Source organism: Hordeum vulgare, chromosome 4H, assembly GCF_904849725.1.
Source record: "Hordeum vulgare subsp. vulgare chromosome 4H, MorexV3_pseudomolecules_assembly, whole genome shotgun sequence".
Classification (NCBI taxonomy): Eukaryota; Viridiplantae; Streptophyta; class Magnoliopsida; order Poales; family Poaceae; genus Hordeum; species Hordeum vulgare.
The window spans coordinates 476,342,218-476,356,877 of NC_058521.1; positions in this window are offsets into that span (position 1 = coordinate 476,342,218).

The following is a 14,660-nucleotide window of genomic DNA, read 5'->3' on the forward strand; positions in this document are numbered from 1 at the left end:
CAAGTTCAAGGAATTGACTACGATGAGACTTTCTCACCCGTAGCGATGCTGAAGTCTGTCTGAATCATGTTAGCAGTTGCCGCATTTTATGATTATGAGATCTGGAAAATGGACGTCAAAATGGCATTCCTGAACGACTTTCTTAAGGAAGAATTGTATATGATACAGCCGGAAGGTTTTGTCGATCCTAATAATGCTGACAAGGTATGCAAGCTCGAGCACTCCATCTATGGGCTGGTGCAAGCATCTCAGAGTTGGAATATTCGCTTTGATGAGGTGATCAAAGTGTTTGGGTTTGTACAGTCTTAGGGAGAAGCCTGTATTTACAAGAAAGTGAGTGGGAGCTCTGTAGCATTTCTCATATTGTATGTGGATGACATATTGTTGATGGGAAATGGTATAGAACTTTTGGAAAGCATAAAGGCCTATTTGAACAAGTATTTTTGAATGAAGGACCTTGGAGAAGCTGCTTACATATTAGGCATCAAGATCTATAGAGATAGATCGAGACGTCTCATTGGTCTTTCACAAAGCACATACCTTGACAAGATATTGAAGAAGTTCAATATGGATAAGTCCAAGAAGGGGTTCTTGCGTGTATTGCAAGGTGTTAGGTTGAGCACAACTCAATGACCGACCACAACAGAAGATAGAGAAAAGATGAGTACCATCCCCTATGCTTCAGCCATAGGCTCTATTATGTATGCCATGATGTGTACTATACCTGATGTGAACCTTGCCATAAGTTTGGTAGGGAGGTACCAAAGTGATCTAGGAGTGGATCACTGGACAGCGGTCAAGAATATCCTTAAGTACCTAAAAAGGACTAAATATATGTTTCTCGTTTATGGAGGTGTCGAAGAGCTCGTCGTAAAGGGTTATGTCGATGCTAGCTTCGACACAGATCCGGGTGACTCCAAGCCACAAACCGGATACACGTATATTTTGAATGGTGGGGCAGTCAGCTGGTGCAGTTGCAAGCAAAGCGTCGTGGCGGCATCTACATGTGAAGCGGAGTACATAGCTGCTTCGGAAGCGGCACAGGAAGGAGTCTGGATGAAGGAGTTCATAACCAACCTAGGAGTGATTCCCAGTGCGTCGGGCCTGATGACTCTCTTCTGTGACAACACTAGAGCCATTGCCATTGCCAAGGTGCCTAGGTTTCACAAGAAGACCAAGCACATCAAGCGCCATTTCAACTCCCTTCGTGGATAAATCCAAGATGGAGATATAGATATTTTTAAAGTACATATGGATGTGAATGTCACAGATCCGTTGACTAAACCTCTTCCACGAGCGAAACATGATCAACACTAGAACTCTATGGGTGTTTAATTCATCACAATATAACTAGATTATTGACTCTAGTGCAAGTGGGAGACTGTTGGAAATAGGCCCTAGAGGCAATAATAAAGTGGTTATTATTATATTTCCTTGTTGATGATAATTGTCTATTGTTCATGCTATAATTGTATTAACCGGAAACCGTAATACATGTGTGAATACATAGATCACAACATGTCCCTAGTGAGCCACTAGTTGAATAGCTCGTTGATCAATAGATGGTCATGGTTTACTGGCGATGGACATTGGATGTCATTGATAACGGGATCACATCATTAGGAGAATGATGTGATGGACAAGACCCAATCCTAACCATAGCACAAGATCGTGTAGTTCGTCTGCTAGAGCTTTTATAATGTCAAGTATCATTTCCTTAGACCATGAGATTGTGCAACTCCCGGATACCGTAGGAGTGCTTTGGGTGTATCAAACATCACAACATAACTGGGTGGTTATAAAGGTGCACTACAGGTATCTTCGAAAGTGTCTGTTGGGTCGGTACGAATCGAGACTGGGATTTGTCGCTCCGTGTGATGGAGAGGTATCTCTGTCCCCACTCGGTAATGAATCATCATAATGAGCTCAATGTGACTAAGGAGTTAGCCACGGGATGATGTGTTACGGAACGAGTAAAGAGACTTGTCAGTAACGAGATTGAACAAGGTATAGGGATACCGATGATCGAATCTCGGGCAAGTATCATACCGGTAGACAAAGGGAATTGCATACGAGATTGAGTGAATCGTCGACATTGTGGTTCATCCGACGAGATCATCGTGGAACATGTGGGAGACAACATGGGTATCCAGATCCCGCTGTTGGTTATTGGCCGGAGAGATGTCTCGGTCAAGTCAGCATGGTTCCCGAACCCGTAGGGTCTACACACTTAAGGTTCGGTGACGCTAGAGTTGTTATGGGAATTATATATGTGGTTACAAAAAGTTGTTCAGAGTCCCGGATGAGATCCCGGACGTCATGAGGAATTCTGGAATAGTCCGGAGGTAAAGATCTATATATGGGAAGTCCATTTTCGGCCATCCAAAAGGTTTTGGGGTTTATCGGTATTGTACCGGGACCACCGAAAGGGTACCGGGGGTCCACCTGTCTCGGAGGGCTACAGGTGTTGGATTTCGGGCTCCGCAAAACCGTAAAGATTTGAACTCACGGGCGTGTACGAAGATCTCTCACCGGTCGCCTCGCCTAACTCGCTATTTGCTTGGGATGGTAGAAAACTCACTGGATGGTGAGGAAGACACAGAACATGGCAGTTTACTCAGGTTCGGGCCGCTGGAAAGCGTAATACCCTACTCCTGCTTTGGTGGATTGCCTCTCGTGGAGGTTGGTGGATGAACTAGTACAATGTTCTTAGACCTCCGGAGGCTAGGTGGCCTTCTTGTGGAACCGGTGGGCGAGTGAATGAATCAGATCCCCCTCTACGAAGTAACCTACTCTCTATATATAGTGGCGGCCCCGTTCCTCTTCCCTTATCGTTTCGGCGAGAAGGGATCCCACAATGACCAATTTTGAAGGGGAACACGGGAACATGCTCCCCTTCCCAAAGTTGGTCTTCGCGTGCAAAGTGGCTACCAGCGCTGCAGGGACGAGTTCACGGATGACGTCTGCCCTGATGGCGGGCAACGATGGCTTTGTTGCACCAGAAAGGAAACCTTTGGAAGATGCCTTGGGAACCCCTGTACGGCCTTGCCCCCTTTGCACTACAAGAGAAACTGCTTCGTTCTGCTGTCTGCTGCTCGCTTGTCCTTCCTCCGCGTCATTGATACGTCTCCGTCGTATCTACTTTTCCAAACTCTTTTGCCCTTGTTTTGGACTCTAATTTGCATGATTTGAATGGAACTAACCTGGACTAACGCTGTTTTCAGCAGAATTGCCATGGTGTTGTTTTTGCGCAGAAATAAAAGTTCTCGGAATGACCTAGACATTTACGGGGATTTTTTGTGGAATATATAAAAAAGACTGGCGCAAGAATCAACCGGAGGGGTGGAGCTGAGAGCCCACAAGCCCACCAGGTGCGCCCCCTTAGCCGCGCCTGGCATGCTTGTGGGGCCCACGTTGCTCCACCGCCTCCAATCTCAGCTCTATTTAGTCCCTTTCGCCCGGAAAAAAAAATCAAGGAGAAGAGTTCATCGCGTTTTACGATACGGAGGCACCGCCACCTCGTGTTCTTCCTCTGGAGGGCAGATCTGGAGTCCGTTCTGGGCTCCGGAGAGGGGAGATCGTCGCCATCGTCATCACCAACCTTCCTTCATCGCCAATTCCATGGTGCTCTTCACCGTTCGTGAGTAATCTCATCGTAGGCTTGCTGGACGGTGATGGGTTGGATGAGATCTATCATGTAATCGAGTTAGTTTTGACGGGGATTGATCCCTAGTATCCACTATGTTCTGAAATTGATGTTGCTACTACTTTGCCATGCTTAATGCTTGTCACTAGGGCCCGAGTGCCATGATTTTAGATCTGAACCTATTATGTTGTCGCCAATATATGTGTGTTCTTGATCCTATCTTGCAATTTGTAGTCACCTACTATGTGTTATGACCCGGCAACCCCGGAGTGACAATAGCTGGAACCACTCCCGGAGATGACCATAGTATGAGGAGTTCATGTATTCACTAAGTGTTAATGCGTTGGTCCGGTTCTTTATTAAAAAGAGAACCTTAATATCCCATAGTTTCCATTAGGACCCCGCTGCCACGGGAGGGATGGACAATAGATGTCATGCAAGTTCTTTTCCCTAAGCACGTATGACTACATACGAAATACATGCCTACATTACATTGACGAACTGGAGCTAGTTACATATCTCTCCGTGTTATAACTGTTGCATGATGAATAACATCTGACATAATTATCCATCACCGATCCAATGCCTACGATTTTTTCCTACTGGTCCTTGCTACTGCTGTCACTGCTGCTACTGTTACTCTGTCGCTACTGTTGTCACTACTGCTACTGTTACTCTGTCACTACTGATGTCACTGCTGCTACTATTACCGTTGCTACTGTTGCTATCACACTACTCTGCTACTGATACTTTGCTGCAGATACTAAGTCTTTAGGTGTGGTTGAATTCACAACTCAACTGCTAATACTTGAGAATATACTTTGGCTTCCCCTTGTGTCGAATCAACAAATCTGGGTTGAATACTCTACCCTTGAAAACTGTTGCGATCCCCTATACTTGTGGGTTATCAAGACTATTTTCTGGCGCCGTTGCCGGGGAGGCATAGCTATATTCTCTGAGTCACTTGGGATTTACGTCTGCTGATCACTATGAGGAATCCAAAAGATCCAAGAACTGAAGTCTTGCCCTCAACTACGAGGACAGGTAAGGAACTGCCATCTAGCTGTGCACTTGATTCACCTTTAGTTATGAGTAAGTTTGCGAGAGCACCTCCTGCTAGAAATCTTGATACGTCGCCTGTGCTTGATGATGCTACTTCTGTTGTCCATGATACTTGTGATGATGCTATGCTTGATACTACTTTGCCACTAGGTGCGTTCCTTGATGCACAAATTGCTAGAGTTGCTGCTAGATGTGATGATACTTCTGAAACTGCTGAGACTATTGAAGTAGAACCTGCTATTTTGCCTGTTAGAACTAGCTCTCCTAGATATGAATTGCCTGATATGCCCGAGGGTTATGTTATGGAGGGAGAGATAGCTGAGGACTTTCTTTCTTGTAAGGATAGCTATGATGTTGATAATTTACTGCGCAAGTGGAAAGAAAAATCTTTGAACGCTAGGATGAAATACGACCTAAAGTTTGCTACTTCGCCTATCTTTGTGACCGATAATGATTATGAATTCTCTGTCGACCCCGAGTTAATCACTCTGGTCGAATCCGATACTTTCACGGTTATGAGTCTGAAACGGTTGTAGCCCATCTTACCAAACTGCACGATATAGCCACCCTATTCATGAGTGAGGAAAAGATCTTCCACTACTATATCCTCAAGCTGTTTCCTTTCTCGCTAAAGGATGATGCTAAGACTTGGTTCACCTCTCTTGCTCCTGGTTGTGTGCGTAGCCCCCAGGATATGATTTACTACTTCTCTGAGAAATAGTTCCCTGCCCATAAGAAGCAAGCTGCCTTGCAGGAAATATACAACTTTGCGCAAGTGGAAGAAGAGAGTCTCCCACAAGCTTGGGGGAGGCTCGTCCAGCTACCGAATGCTTTGCGTGATCACCCTCTTGAGAAGAATGAGATACTTGATATCTTCTATAATGGACTTACCGATGCTTCCAAAGACCACCTAGATAGTTGTGCCGGTTGTGTTTTTAGGGAACGAACTGTAGAACAAGCCGAGATTCTACTGAATAACATCTTGTGCAATGAGAATGCTTGGACTATTCCCGAACCACCTCCTAAGCCAACTCCGAAGAAAAGAGGTATTCTATTCCTCAGTCCTGAGGATATGCAAGAAGCTAAGAAATCTATGAAAGAAACAAGCATTAAATCTGAAGATGTCAAAAATCTACCACCTATCGAAGAGATCTATGGTCTTGACAACCAGATACACGTAGTAGAAGTAAATTCTCTTCATATATTCAATGAGAGCGATATTCCTTTTGATAAACCTGCTAGCTTATGCCTGGATGAATTTGATAACTTTGTTGCCAAACAACAAAGTTTCAATGATTATGGTAGCAGACAATTGGAACAGAATGCTCGTATGCTTAGTCATTTAAGTGCTTGTGTGGACAGAAATGTCAATGATCTTAAGCTTTTGAGTAAACATGCCTCTATGGTTACTACTCAAGTAGAACAAGTACTTAAAGCTCAGAATGACTTGCTCAATGAGATGAGTGACATTGAATGGCATCGGCACTGCCGGCCCACGTCCAACGGCCCTCACGGACGTGACCGCTCGGTTGATAGGTGAGGCGACGTGGGCGGCAGCCCACCCCACGACACCTGAGGGGCGCGCGACGCTTGTGCTCCCATGACGCTTGGTGGCCGCGGTTCGCCTATGAATCCCCCCCGCCCGTGGCAAGGGGGAGGCACTACAATCTTGAGCTTCCTCTCTGCTTCCCGTGCTTCGCCGCAAAAAAACCTCTTCTCCCCTTCGTTCCTTCGTCTTCCATGGCGTCTCCCGGAGACGATCTTAGCAGGGGAAACGCGCGGCACTTTTCGCGCCTTCATCCGCCCCCCCCGGGGCAGCGGCGGAGGGCCATCAGGGTCGCCACGCGTCCGCCGCCTTTGGGCTCTGAGCGATGAGTAAGTCCCTTGTTTGCATCTCCTTTCCTTGTTGTCTCGTCTGCTGCTTGTGGGTTGATATTTCCTTTGCTCCAGAGTGCCCTCGGCCAAGAAGCTCAAGCTGCGCGTGCTTCCGGAGGAGGCGGAGGGGTTGCAGGCTCAACTCGAGAGTGCTGAGCCCGCCCTCCAGGCCGCCCGTGAGGGCGAACCAGAGGCCAAGGCGGAGTTGGCGTCGCTGCATAAGCAGGTCTAGGAGGCGACCGACTCCGTCCAGGCCACCTAGGACGAGGCGTCGTACGCCCGTATGAAGTCATCCCAGCGTGCCAAGCAGTTCGCGGGCATCGCTGGCCGGGCGGCCGACGCGACGCGCCGATTCGTGGGGGACACCCTGGCGCTGCCCAATGTGAGGAGCGACGGGGGCTACCTCGCCTTCTTCTAGAAGATGGTGGAGATGCTGGAGGCCGTCATCTCCCGCGTGGAGGAGGACAACGCGTCCGACGCGCGCGAGCTTCTTTTCCTTGCCTTGACGCTCGTCTTCTCCAACCTATGTCGCCTTGTCCCGGAGCTCGATCTCCACCGTGTCGTTGAGCCGATGCCCGTTGAACCCGGGCGTCTTCTCCGGGACGAAGTGCGCCCGCACGTGGACGCCGTGGTGGAGCGGTATGTTCGGGTGCCCTCTCAAGCGAGGAGGAGGGCTCCGACGCCGAGCATGCAGGCGCCAAGGGCAGCCTCGGCGGCCTCTCCCCCTAGGTGTCCCCTAGCTTCTGTTTTCCTGCCCCTGCAATGTTGGACCGTGAACTCTGCCCTATCGGGCGTTAGACTTTTGCATGTTACCTTTGCGGTTCTCCCTTTTTTCCTTCCGCTCCTCGGTCGATGGCTTGCTCATTGGTAGTCGTTGCGGCTTGGCTTCCTTGCATAGGGCTCGTCGCTGACCCAGCCGTTGCTTGGGGGCAACGGCGACCAGTGCCCTCAGGAGGTCCCGTCCTCTCGAGGCGTCGCTCGCGCGCTTGGCTGATGGCCTCGTACCTCGCCGCAACTGAGTCCTTAGGCCCTGCATCCCTTCGTTAGTACGCGAGTTTGTAATTTATTGTTAGTTTGACGCGAAACCAGATGGCCCCCGTCTGGGCCTGCGGGGTACTTAGCTCGTGGGTTTTCGCCGGTCTCTTCCGTAGCTCCTCCTGAGTAGGTCCTGTTTTGTAGGTGGGATGGGGTGAAGACCATTTCGACACTCTATGTGTGCAAGTCCCAGTCCCGCACATTTCCCTGCCGTCATAAGGTGCAACCCATTACCAAGGTTGTTCCTCACGGGGCAAAGCCCCGGCGCCTTGGGTGCCGACGTGATCGACACCTGGGTTCCCGAGTGGCTTTGCGACAAGTAAGGCCCCTGAGGCATGCTGCTCAGGAGCCCCCCTTGACACTCAAGCACTCTACGCCGACAGGTCCCGGTCCCGCACATTTCCCCACCGCCGTTAGGTTCGACAGTTCACAAGGTGGGGCCCAGCACTCCCGACACCGACCGGAGCTCCGGGACAGCACCAGGAGTGGCGAGTGGCATTTTGACAGGTAAGGCTCCTGAGGCGGTGCCCAGGAGCCCCCTTTGGCGCTCGAGCGATTCCCCATTATGTCCCTTTGGTCATCGCCTCAGGGGGCCGTGTGGCCTCCCGAGACACTTTGTGGTGGTATCGCATTTCGATCTAGACCCCTAAGCGGGGGTCGACCGCTGGAAAAGTTTGCCCCTGGGGCGGCAAGTCCTTGCTTTCATGCTCCTTGGCGCCTAGGGGCGGTGCAGAGCGTTCAACTCCTCAGAAAATATCATCCAGAAAAGGAGGCTTCAAAGTCGGCGAAACGAGAAAGTGCAAGAGAAAGTCCCCCCTTTTTTGTTTTTCAAACATTGACTTTCGAAATCAAACATCAACTTTTGAAATTGACAAAATTAAGTCGAGCAAAAGATAGTTCAAGATCCAGGAAGAAGCAAGCAAATGCCTCATCCGACACCTAGGCTGGCATAGTAATTGGTGGACTGTGTTGGTTTCCTTGCCAACTGGGGGCATATTCATTGGTGGACTGAGTTGATTGCCCCCGTCTTCTCCCCAGTGCGGAGCGTAGGGCTGCCACTAGGCGTGGGATGGACCCCTTCCGCGTCCTCGGGGGGCCTTGGGCGTATACAGCCGCAACTCATTATTACGTGAGAGTGTCACGGTGGGGGTGTATATGGGAGGTCGCGAGGACACTTTGGCCTCGCGAGTGTCCCTACCCTCGAGGCATTAGGCGCCTGATTCCCTTTGAGCGTAGTCATTGGTGGACTATGTTGATGGCCTCCATCTTCTCCCCAGCAAGGAGCATAAGGCTTCCACTAGGCATGGGATGGACCCCTTTCGCGTCCTTGGGGGGGGCTGGGTGTACACAGCCTCAGATCGTTATTACGTGAGAGTGTCACGAGATGAAGTAGGTTCCAGAAGGATTGAAGGATGATGCAGAGGTGCCGCAGGTTTATGTAGGTCCTCCGTGCTCCTTCTCTTGAGACTGGTTGAGTGCTTTTCTACTGATCTACGTCGGCAGGTCCCAGTCCCCCACATTTCCCTACCGTCGCGAGGCGCCTCACGGGGCAAGGCCCTCACTCCCCTGATACCGACCGAATGTGCCTGGACGCCACCAGGGTGACCAAGTGGCTTTGTGATCGGTAAGGCCCCTGAGGCGCGATGCTCAGGAGCCCCCTTTGACGTTCGAGCGGCTCTGCATCGCCAAGACCCGGTCCCGCACATTTCCCAACCACCGTTGCTTGCGACCGAATGGACGGACGCAACTACGGGGTCAAGCCCTGCCACCCCTGATAACGACCAAATGTCTGTGGACGGCATCAAGGGTGGCAGGTGGCCTTATGACCGGTAAGGCCCCCGAGGCGCAATGCTCAGGAGCCCCCTTTTGACGCTCAAGCGGCCCCCATTTCATCCTGTTGATTGTGGCCTTGGGAAGCCGCGGAGCCTTCCCAAGTCCTGCGACGGGGCGACGCGCCCAGGCCGGAGCCCCCGAGTGTGTGTGTGTGTGTGGGGGGGGGGTAGGTCGCCCCAAAGATGCAAGCAAGGTAAGATGTCAGGTCGCCGAATAGATGCAGCAGAAGTTATGGAAGCATGAGTAAATGATTTGATGGGCAAAGGTATGCCCTAAATACTTTAAGTTCACGCGGTCAGCAGACACTTCTGAGGGCGGTAACCCAAAAAATTACCTCGCATGGCTCGTGCGCGTCATGAGGCCCGGCTGTTGGCACCCATACCAGCACCGTAGTTGCCGCGGATGACCCGCGCCACTTGTGTCTCGCTGCTTCATACGACTCGTCCTCCCGAGGCCTGGGACCCGGTTCTTTGCAGTTCCTTCGCGGGGGCTGCGGCTGGCGTCAAGCCCGGCTTGGGGGCACCTCCTTGCCCGCGCCCCTTGGGCCTGGCGCTCCGCCAGCGGGGGCCCTAGGGTCCGGCTCAAGGGGGAACCCCCATAGCGTTCCTTACTCTTGAGGAGGATAGGCGCCCGAGGTGGGCGCTTGAGGCTCTTCCTCGTCGAGAGGGCCAGGTGGTATCGCATACTCCGGTACATAAGGTTCCATGTAGGCGTTCGATCGATCTCCAAAGCCGTTTAGCAGCGCAACGGTGGCGGTCCCTCTCAGCGGCGGTGGGGGATCCCCTCGGTCGCGTTGCTCGAAGATCTTCTTGTGATGGGCCTCCGCACGAAGTCGCTTGTTCCTGTTGCCGCCGTTGGTTGGTCCCGGTATTGCCCGGTGCAGACTCCCCATTGGTGCCCTGGCGTGTCTCCGTTGCCGTAGTTCGCCCGCGCCGACGCCTCCGCTGCGTGCTGGCTGCGCCTGAGGGAGCGCTCTCGCCTGGCCGCCCCAGGCCGTCGGGGGCCGACCGGGTCTTGGTGATGCGCGCCGGTGTGTGCATCGAACGTCCTTCTCTTCTCTTTGAGCCCCTGGTGGTTGCCGGCGTGCTGCGCCTCGGGGCCTACCACCGAAATCTGGAGGAGGAGGAGGGAAGCATGAGGCGCGTCTCTTTCGGCCCCGCCCAGCGCATGAGGGGTCATGTCGCTTGCAGGCCCGGGGACCGACACTAGGTGCGAGCCCCCGGCGCCCTGCGCCTGTGGCCTTGAGGAAGAGTGGGGTTGGATGGTCTTCTGGGCGATGGCGATCAGCTCCATGATGCGGTCCGCCCAGGCGTCGAAGCCTCCTTGTGTCGGTCGTCGGCGGAGCATCTCGCTCACCATATGCAACGCGTCACGCGCGCCAAGGTCCCCCAAGTTGATGTGGCACATCGTGGATGCCGGGGGCGCCGCCCAGCCGCCATGCGCCTGGGTGGCGCGGGTGGTTGTGACGGTGGAGACGATGTTGAAGATCTGGTACGCGCCGCCTGGTACCACAACGCCGGTGCACCTACTTTCGGCCGTTGTGATTTGACGGTTGGAAGCCAGCTCGACGAGGCTCGAAGAAGCTCATTGGGCTCCGGTCATCGGAGCAGCGGGCTTAGGGAAGACGAAGCTCGAAGAAGACCTTGACACGCCCCCTACCTGGTGTGCCAAATGTCAAATTTCGGGCTCCGCAAAACCCTAAAGATTCGAACTCAGGGGCGTGTACGAAGATCTCTCACCTGCTCGCCTCGCCTAACTCGCTACTCGCTTGGGATGGCAGAAAACTCACTCGATGGTGAGGAAGACACAGAACACGTCAGTTTACCCAGGTTCAGGCCGCCGGGAAGCGTAATACCCTACTCCTGCTTTGGTGGATTGCCTCTCGTGGAGGTTGGTGGATGAACTAGTACATTGTTCTTAGACCTCAAGAGGCTAAGTGGCCTTCTTGTGGAACCGGTGGGCGAGTGAATGAATCGGATCCCCCTCTACGAAGTAACCTACTCTCTATATATAGTGGCGGCCCCGGTCCTCTTCCCTTATCGTTTCGGTGGGAAGGGATCCCACAACGGCCAATTTTAAAGGGGAACACGGGAACATGCTCCCCTGCCCAAAGGTGGTCTTCGCCTGCAAAGTGGCTGCCAGCGCTGCAGGGACGGGTTTAGGGATGACGTTTGCCCTGCTGGCGGGCAGCGATGGCTTTGTTGCACCAGAAAGGAAACCTTTGGAAGATGCCTTGGGAACCCCAGCACGTCCTTGCCCCCTTTGCACTAAAGGGGAAACTGCTTCGTCCTGCTGTCTGCTGCTCGCCTGTCCTTCCTCCGCGTCATCCTTGACTCGTGAGGCCGGGCTGCGCCTCGGAATATCAGCCGCTCCGGAGGGGTCGTGATGAGGCCCATTGCGGGTCTTGATGCCGTTCTTCCTCGTAAGGCTTGGCCCCTCACGAGGACCTTCCCTTGAGTGGCGCCGGGCCCGTTGGTCTGTTTGATGAAGTGGGCCGGCCCTGGGCAGCAAGCAGGTAGGCCTGGGTACCCCCATTCCCAAAACGCCGACAACATGGGTTGAAAGGGGAAGGGAACCAGCCCCTGGTGGGCTGGTGCGAGCAAGAGAGGAGGCTCAAGGCGCATAAGCGCCAAACCCTAGGGCGTGGGGGCTTCCTTGGGTGGCAAGCCAACCCCTAGGGCACCTCCCCTCCTCCTCATAGGGCTGCCGCACCACCTAGGGTTTCCCTAGGGGTGGCTGCACCCCTCTCCTTCCCTCCTATATATAGTGGAGGTATTGGGAGGGCTGCACACACACGTCTCTCTCTCCCTACCTCTCCACCTCTCCTCCTCCGTGGTGCTTGGCGAAGCCCTGCCGGAGAGCCACAAACTCCATCACCACCATGCCGTCCTGCTTCCGGAGTTATCTCACAACTTCTCCTCCCTCCTTGCTGGATCATGAAGGAGGAGACGTCCCTGGGCTGTAGGTGTGTTGAACGCGGAGACAACAAATGTTCGGTGTTTGGATCGAATGGCCGCGAGTACGACTCCATCGACCACGTTCATAGTAACGCTTCTGCTTTGCAATCTTCAACGGTATGAAGATGCTCTTCCTCTCTCATTGCTGGTTTCTCCTAGTTTGGTCTTGGTGTGATGTAGGAATTTTTTTGAATTATTACTACGATCACCAACAAATCGGTGGCTCCAAGTTTGTGCAGTTGGTCACACCGAGTTTTTCAAAGGGGTTTTGGAAGGCAGCCTTTGACGATACTGAACTCCGAGTGCACCTTATCATAGAGGGATCAACAAGTGCTTGTTCAAGTTTTGTGATGAAGCATGAATAAACATGATATGAGATAGCATAGATAGCTAGAGAAGGGTCCTAGGCATTCTTGTCCATCCAATTGGCAAAAGATAAAAAAAAGCCATATAACAACAATTGTATGTCCTCGAATGATTAAATTCATGCATACCAACATGCTCACACAATAAGAATGATGATACAAACATGGTGGACATGCGCACATATCCTAGCAGCTATCAAGCACTTTAGCGATGACAAGGTCATCTATATATGAGTATATTGACATAGGATCCAAGCAAGAATACTTGATCGTAGGTCATACTCATCGTTAAGCACAAGTGGAGTTACCACTTTTACATAAGCATTAATGTTTTCATATCCTTAGGAGATGCTTATACTCAAGTATTAGAGTAAAGCTCCCCCTTTATATGATATCCCCACAAAGAGGGATCAACTAACCTTGGGTTTTGTCGTGGAAGACTTCAAGTAGGCGAAGTAGTGGTGGATGCTCAAAGTTGATGAAGATCATCTTGAGTTGGGAGTAATCCTTGTTGTTTTCATAATCTTCTCACCTACATGGGTTATTCTCAAAGCAAAAAGGAACATATGCAAGTATATCTATGGAGATGGAGTGAAACACAAATGGGATGAAGTCCAAAGATGCATTGATTACCTAGTTCATTGCTTACCTTTGAGGGAATGTGAGACTCCTTGAACTAATGCATAAGGTTGAGGTTGATTGCATATAGTTTTTGCCAAAATGAATAAGAGTGAATTTCATTGATAGAGTCACCCCTCAAGAATTTCTAGTTCTTCCTCTTGGCAATCCACACCAAATTGATGGGAATCCTTGGAGTTGTTGTAGTACTTGTTGAGGTAGAGCTAGTAGTATCCTTGGGAACCCACTTGACCTTGGCTTTGGGTTATTCTTCAAATAGGTCAATGTCATATTGTAGCTTTCCCTTGCCTCTGTGGTCTTGTGGTGGAAGGCCATCTTGTGAGCTCGTTCCTTCGGAGTGGGATATGGACCTTCTTCCCAAACATCTCCGTTGATGTTGAAATAGCCAACACCTTGTTTCTTCCGATGTCCTCCTTGCTTGCGTGCAATTTCCTCGAATTACTTACTTCCGACAAGACTCTTGAAGACACCTCTCTTTATAATCCCTTTCAATAAATCATTTTCGTGCTCAAGTGTAACTTGGCTAAGAGAATCGTTAGTGGAATCAATAGAGTTACTAGTAACAACATTATTGGATTTAGCTTTAGCATTGTTGTTACTAGATGAAGAAACCTTCTTGCCTTTGTTACTAGTGTTCTTAGGCTTAACTTGTGGAACAAAATTAGACAAGAGTAATCGTTTGGCTAGATAAGAAGAACTATTCTTTCGAAGGTCATCATTGAATGCTTTTAAGAACTCGTGCTCTTGCTCCAAGTTGAGCTTCTCAAAAGTGTAGCTTCTCATGGGTTCTTGCAAGCTCTGTGTGATCTTCTAGAGTTGTCTCATGAGCTAAATTAAGATTTTTTAATTCTTAAGTTAGTCGTTCAATCTCTTCCTTATCGCCATCATTCGATTTCTCTTGACCAGTATGATAATTAGCGAGTTCATTTTCAGTGCGATCACTAGTTTTATCTAGAAGCAAGTCATCTTCTCCTAACAAGTTATCCTCATCACTATTGAAATCAAGATACTCAGGGTGTGATACCTTGGGGCCTTTAGCCATGAAGCAGTTTCCAACGACCTCATTTGGCGAGTCAAATAAGTCGTAGGAGTTGGAGGAAACAAGTGCAATGCCGACAACACCTTCATCTTGACTATAGTCGGAGTGGGAGTGATATCTTCTCTTGGAGTGGTGATCAGATTCAAAGCTAGAAACCCATTCACCAACATGAGCTTGATGTCTTCTTCTTGAAATGCTCTTGGTGTATT